Raw genomic sequence first — 8,092 nt, 5'->3', positions numbered from 1 at the left:
GTGAACGACTGTGTGAATGAGCGAGCGATTGAGTGAGTGAGTGAGTGATTGAGTGAGTGAGTGAATAAGTGAGTGAACGACTGTGTGAATGAGCGAGCGAATGAGTGAGTGAGTGAGTGAGTGAGTGAGTGAGTGAGTGAGTGAGTGAGAGTGAGTGAGTGAGTGAGTGAGTGAGTGAGTGAGTGAGTGAGTGAGTGAGTGAGTGAGTGAATGACTGAGTGAGTGAGAGTGAGTGAGAGTGAGTGAGTGAGTGAGTGAACGACTGAGTGAGTGAGTGAGTGAGTGAGTGAGTGAACGACTGAGTGAGTGAGTGAGTGAGTGAACGACTGATTGAGTGAGTGAGTGAATGACTGAGTGAGTGAATGAATGACTGAGTGAGTGAGAGTGAGTGAGTGAACGACTGAGTGAGTGAGTGAACGACTGAGTGAGTGAGTGAGTGAGTGAGTGAGTGAGTGAGTGAGTGAGTGAGTGAGTGAGTGAGTGTGAGTGAGTGAGTGAGTGAGTGAACAACTGAATGAGTGAGTGAGTGAGTGAGTGAGTGAGTGAAGAGGATTAGAGTATCAGTTTTCTAGAGCAACATGGTCCAGATGCACACTAAACTCCATTAAAAGTGTTGTGCTGTGTTTATTACATCATGTGTTCAGGTTTGTCATTCAGGACTTGTGAACATCTTTAACACTTTTTACTGGTTTACAATCGACTTTTTTCTGTCAGTCCAAACTAATTTTATGGCCAGGAGTCTGATATAAAACGCGTCAGGATCCTTTTGGCTTTCATTGTGAGGTATTTTTTCTTTAACTGTTTTCATGTTTATATGAATATATTGTCCCAAAAAAAACAGAATAAAAAGGTATAAGTGCTTCAGATTCTTAAATCCTGAGTGTCTTCATTCATATGAGCTTTATATTAACAGCGATGCATTATAGCAGTTCTCATCTGCGGCATAAAATGAGAGATGTGCTACTGTACAAACACACAAGGCCACGGCATTCTACTGGGTTCATACTGTGTTTTATCTGAATAACAAAGATATAAAGAGAAAAGTTTACATTTACAGCATTTAGCAGGTGCCCTTATGTATGTAGAGCGACTTACATTTAGGGTTAAGCCCAACACCTTAACCACTAGGCTACCACAAGTTCAACCAAAGACATTTGTCCTTTTCTGTCATCTGTCTTACATTAGGGGCAAATTTTGTGTAAAAATGATGACAGAATAAATAATTCACCTTCTTGGCTTTTAACTCTAATTCACTTAGCTGCTGCTGATGAAGAGCAGCTCTGGAGAGACCGCGTGATCACCTGACACGACTGTCGCTGAACCCACGTGACCGCAACATCTGGGTGTGATGCAAACATGCCTCCTGTGGTCAGTCTATTGCTGTCCATATGTGAGAAACATTCTATAAACAATGACAGAAATCATACTGATAAAATAATCCGATCCAAATAGGGCTAAGTAAGAAGACAAGGGGGGCACAGTGGCTTAGTGGTTAGCACGTTCGCCTCACACCTCAAGGGTCGGGGGTTCGATTCCCGCCTCCACCTTGTGTGTGTGGAGTTTGCATGTTCTCCCCGTGCCTCGGGGGTTTCCTCCGGGTACTCCGGTTTCCTCCCCCGGTCCAAAGACATGCATGGTAGGTTGATTGGCATCTCTGGAAAATTGTCCGTAGTGTGTGAGTGTGTGAGTGTGAGTGAGAGTGTGTGTGTGTGCCCTGTGATGGGTTGGCTCTCTGTCCAGGGTGTATCCTGCCTCGATGCCCGATGACGCCTGAGATACTCACAGGCTCCCCGTGACCCGAGACGTTCGGATAAGCGGTAGGAGATGAATGTATGAAGTAAGAAGACATGGATTTTATATTCATGAGGACGTGAACGTGATTAATCTCAATGACACAGCCTCAGTGTCTGTTTATTTATCATTCTGGTTCTGATTCCACAGAAATCCAAATCCACTTTAAAACTCTTGTTAACAGCAAAGTACCTGTTGTGGTTCGGGAGGTGAACCAGTTGGGAGGTGTTTACCAGCCAAACTCTGTATTTTATCCCTTTTTTCTGACTTAAGGCTGCGATGCGGTCGAGTGTGTTGTTTTCAGTGTGAAAGCTGTTTTCAAGCCAATTGAGGCTCAGAAAACTGATAATCTGTCCACTTAGTCTGGAAACTCAGACCTAGACACTCGTAAAATGAAATCTGTGCACTCTAGTCGTTTGGTCCGTGTTCGGTGTTACACAGAGGCACGAGGAAGCCCCATTCAGATGGCGTTTAAATTAACACAAGCTTCTCAGGGTCAGAGTCATTTTCTATTTAAAACAGGCGCTCCGTGTTGGGGTCTTTCATCCTCCTCTGAGAACATTACAAGCACATTTACTTACTTAATTCACAAGCTTAGCTTTTATCTGATAAAATAAACATCTTTGATGTTGTAGATGTTGCTTCTCGCCCTTGTGTTTCTTGAAAAGTGAAAACTTTATTACAGGCATTTAGAAACACATTTAAAAATGTGATCTGGTTATATCACTATCAGGATACAAGAAAGGTGCAAAAAATGCAGATTACAGGCACTGATAAACTAATCCATCCAACACACACACACACACACACACACACACACACACACTCACTCACTCACTCACTCACTCACACTCACTCACTCACTCACACACTCACTCACTCACTCACACACACACACACACACACACACACACACACACACACACACACACACACACTCACTCACTCACTCACTCACTCACTCACTCACTCACTCACTCACTCACACACACACACACACACACACACACACACACACACACACACACACACACACACACTACCTTATAAAGTCCTTTAAAAACATACTGTATAAAACAGAGAGATCTACGTGCTGTTTTTAACCATACTCTCTCTCTCTCTCCCTCTCTCTGCCTCTCTCTCTCTCTCTCCCTCACTCTTGCTCTCTCTCTATGTGCATAGATAGATAGATAGATAGATAGATAGATAGATAGATAGATAGATAGAAATATAACACACACACACACACACACACAACACACACCACACACACACACCACACCACACACACTACACACACACACACAAATCTACCTTATAAAGTCCTTAAAAACATATAAGATATCTATGTACTGTTTTTAACCATAATCTCTCTCTCTCTCTCGTGCTCTCTATGTGGATAGATAGATAGATAGATAGATAGATAGATAGATAGATAGATAGATAGATAGATAGATAGATAGATAGATAGATAGAAATATAATACACACACACACACACACACACACACACACACACAAATCTACCTTATAAAGTCCTTTAAAAACATATAAAGAGATCTATGTACTGTTTTTAACCATAATCTCTCTCTCTCTCTCTTGCTCTCTATGTGGATAGATAGATAGATAGATAGATAGATAGATAGATAGATAGATAGATAGATAGATAGATAGATAGATAGATAGATAGATAGATAGATAGATAGATAGATAGAAATATAATACACACACACACACACACACACACACACACACACACACACCCTGAGGTAGAATGGAAGCTCTGGTGACCCGTTTGCTCTACTCGCTTCACTGCTGCTCCTTAAACTCAAACTCACTGACTGCCTGCAGCTATGAACACCTGGCATCACACAGTGTCTCAGGAACCACAGAGGGGGCAGGTAGGTTTATTAAAGGAGGTATGGAGGGGTGACTGATCAGATAAGGATGTTATTGGATCAACATGCCTGCTTCAGTTCAGCCAAGCACGTCTTACTTTCAAAAGTGACTTTGGCAAACTGGCCTAGCAAATCTACGTGAGCTGAAATACACATTAAAACAGGAAAAATAATAAAACCCAAAGGAGAACTCTTCAGTTTGCCTCTTAATGCTGTTTTCTCTAACCGAGTGGTGCCGATTAGCTCCGAATGTGCTACGTTCCATGATTGTTTGGACACAATATAACAATTACCCATGCAATGGATCAGCTTAAGTGCTGGCAGTAATTATGAGAGGAACCAATTTTCAGCAGATTATGTCTTATAATTATGATCGAAAAGAGACAACATATCCACTCGCCAGCTCACAGGTCTAGAGCCAATCCTCTTACATATTCATTCATAAACAGATGCTTAATATATATTCGTGTAATTTTCTTTCTTCAGCTGTTTTCTCTTTCCGCCGTGATCGGTCTGACCTCCCCTTCGCTTTCAAAGCAGAACTTTTTAAATTATGCACGCTGCTTGTGCCGGGGCAGCCTGGTGAGACGCAATATTCACACTAACAGAGCTGTGTCAACACCAGCAGGTTACAAGGAAGCCGGCGCTCGCTTGTAAATGAAAAAGCAGCCGTGTTAAAGAAAGAAGGAAGTTCAGAAGCTCTGTGAAGCTGACAAGGAGGATGTAATTGGTGGTTAATAGACAGACCTGAAGAAATAAGAAGAGGAAAAGAGCTTTAAGATTAGAAATAGGACATTATCGTGTGAAGACGTCGTCGTCAGGACCGACCTAAAAGCCCTAGTCGTACAGCATCAGTTTCTCAAGGTCATGGGTGTAATAAAGGTTATTTATTTATTAATAAATATGTATTAAATAAGATCTGGTATTGAAACATGAGTAAATAAAGCAATAAGTGAATCATTATATTGAAAAGCATTAAATGTGCCACTAAATAAATAAATAAATAAATAAATAAAATCAGTAATCATTGTTAATATAATTAATTATCATTAATAGTAATAGGTTTTATTAACTTTTTTCTTCTACACAGTCTACCCTGGTCACAGTAAGCTGTGGTTGCTAAGCAACCCAAGAGCAAAAGATTAGAGTTTTGTGTGAACAGAACAATAAATAGTTTAAACCCTGCTGCATTCATACACAATTCAATTATAACATTGCGCTCATACTGAAGGTGTGTGTGTCTGTGTGTGTGTCTGTGTGTGTGTGTGTGTGTGTGTGCGTGTGTGTTTTTGTGAGACGAGGATTTTACAATAACTTCACACACAATCAAATTTTAGAACTGATACAATCATTTTTTATAATAAAGCTCGAGGCTTTATGTTGGACGTAGTTGTCCGTATAATATCCGATTTAATCGGCATGTAGGAAGACAATTTCACGTGATTGACTTTCTCTGTCCTTTTAACGAGCTGCATGGAGACTAACCAAATTAATTTTGCGATTCGAAGGAAATATTTACCATTTTAGGATCTTTATTTGTCACATCCACGAGCATGTACGATACACGACTTACAGTGAACTGAAAATACACTACATTTAAGAACAGTTTAAAAAGGAATGAATAGATAAAAGACATAGAGCTCATTTTCATGTAATAGCCGGACATGTGATTTTATTTTTTATTTATTTTTATATTTACTGCATTGTGTAGATGCCCTTATTGAGAGAGACTTAAGGGTTAAGAGTCTTCACTCGCGGTGAAGGTCTTGGGGCTTTGAGCTCACAACCTTCTATTAATATAATCACACTGTTCAGCATCTGCTTGCTTGAATCAGTTTGTTATAAAACAGTAAATAGTTGAAACTGTAGGTTTCTTAAAAAGCGTAAACGGTGTAAATCTTTAACGACACTCGACTCTCCACGGTCCATTCGTTTTGTCTTCACCTGCTTTGAGTTTTGTTCTCAGACAGTTTCATTCATTCATTCATTTTCTACTGCTTTATCCGAACTTCTCGGGTCACGGGGAGCCTGTGCCGAATCGAACCCCCAACCCTGGAGGTGTGACGTAAACGTGCTAAACGCTAAGCCACCGTGACCCTCAGACAGAGTTTAAATAGTTCCATTCAAATCAGTTATTTATTTATTTGTTTGTTTGCTTGCTTGTTTGTTTGTTTGTTTGTTTGTTTGTTTCTATACAACTATTACATTTTTTTATCCCTAATGAGGAAGTCAGATATGACGATGGTGAGGAAACCTTAAGAGGAACCAGACTGAAAAGTGATCCCTCCTCCTCAGATAGACTGATAGCTGAGAGTAAGATTATAAGTAATGTCCTTTATATAACTGTACACTATATAAGTATGAGCATAAGTATGACTTCTGAATGTATTATAGATTTATCAATATTTAACATAAATTCCTTCCTGCCAGACGCCATCAAGTGACACAGCAGCAGTTCAAAACCACCGTCATGTACTCTCAGTGTCTTAAATCCATGATGTTAATTATCCTGCTTTGTATCTGATTTCCTGCTTATTTAAATTGTCATTACATTTTTTTGTCTTTGCCTAAATGGACCTACACCTACAACCTACACCTTTGCATAAATGGACCTACACCTCGTTTTGACCACACACAGTCTTCTGAACTGCTCTTTGCCTTAAGGTTTGGATTTGTTTTGCCCAGAATAAAAAAACTCACCTGCATTTGCATCCGCAAGTCTGTTTCTGTTTTCAGACAATATGTAAATGTACATTCGGTGCAAAAGCACGCAAGCCCTTAGGCCAAAATAAAAAAAATGTCATGTATATTTTTCTATATGTGTCTTTTTCGGTTTCAAAGCAACAGGAGTGACTTCAATATCACAAACAGCCGAGTAATGAAGGATAATGAGATGGGATGTCAGAAAGGAGAGACTGAAAAAAATGCTAATGCACTAAAAATCTTTATAGCAACACACAAACACATAAAAAAAATCAAATCGTGATCCGAAAAACAGGCAGAGATCAGACAACAAGGGCAGAGAGAGAGAGAGAGAGAGAGAGAGAGAGAGAGAGAGAGAGAACATCTTCCACCCCACCTCATCCTGGTATGCTAGTTTTGTTCCTTACTTTGTTAGTTTATTTGTTTATTATTTGCTGCTCTTATTTTCCTCTCCTGATCTGAGTGTGTGTGTGAGTGTGTGTGTGTGTGTGTGTGTGTGTGTGTAACAGAGAGAGAGAGTGAGAGAGTGTGAAAGAGAGAGTGAGAGAGCACGAAAGAGAGAGAGAGAGAGAGAGCGAAAGAGACGGAGAGAGAGAGCATGAAAGAGAGAGAGAGAGCGTGAAAGAGAGAGAGACGGAGAGAGAGAGAGAGAGAGAGAGAGAGAGAGCATGAAAGAGAGAGAGAGAGCGTGAAAGAGAGAGAGACGGAGAGAGAGAGAGAGAGAGAGAGAGCGAAAGAGACGGAGAGAGAGAGCATGAAAGAGAGAGAGACGGAGAGAGAGAGAGAGAGAGAGAGAGAGCGAGCGAAAGAGACGGAGAGAGAGAGCAGGAAAGAGAGAGAGAGAAAGCGTGAAAGAGAGAGAGACGGGGGGAGAGAGAGAGAGAGAGAGAGAGAGAGAGAGAGAGAGAGAGAGAGAGAGAGAGAGAGAGAGAGAGAGAGAGAGATGTCTGTCAGGAGACCAGACTTAAGAACACAGAACATGCATGTTTTGGTAGTAACAGTTTGGTGGCTGTTTGTTCACAAAAGGTGTCAACTGTCAACTGCAACATCTATAGTATCTGTGTCTAAAGGGTCGAAAGCTGTGACTGACTTCACTTCAACCCAGAAAGCAAGAACCTACACAACTGCTGAGTCCTACACAACTGCTGAGTCCTACACAACTGCTGAGAGTCCTACACAACTGCTGAGAGTCCTACACAACTGCTGAGTCCTACACAACTGCTGAGTCCTACACAACTGCTGAGAGTCCTACACAACTGCTGAGAGTCGTACACAACTGCTGAGAGTCCTACACAACTGCTGAGTCCTACACAACTGCTGAGTCCTACACAACTGCTGAGAGTCCTACACAACTGCTGAGTCCTACACAACTGCTGAGAGTCCTACACAACTGCTGAGAGTCCTACACAACTGCTGAGAGTCCTACACAACTGCTGAGTCCTACACAACTGCTGAGTCCTACACAACTGCTGAGAGTCCTACACAACTGCTGAGAGTCGTACACAACTGCTGAGAGTCCTACACAACTGCTGAGAGTCCTACACAACTGCTGAGAGTCCTACACAACTGCTGAGAGTCCTACACAACTGCTGAGTCCTACACAACTGCTGAGTCCTACACAACTGCTGAGAGTCCCTACACAAACTGCTGAGAGTCCTACACAACTGCTGAGTGCTACACACTGCGGATTCATACACAACT

Source organism: Tachysurus fulvidraco, chromosome 2, assembly GCF_022655615.1.
Source record: "Tachysurus fulvidraco isolate hzauxx_2018 chromosome 2, HZAU_PFXX_2.0, whole genome shotgun sequence".
NCBI lineage: Eukaryota > Metazoa > Chordata > Actinopteri > Siluriformes > Bagridae > Tachysurus > Tachysurus fulvidraco.
This window is presented reverse-complemented; position numbering follows the sequence as displayed.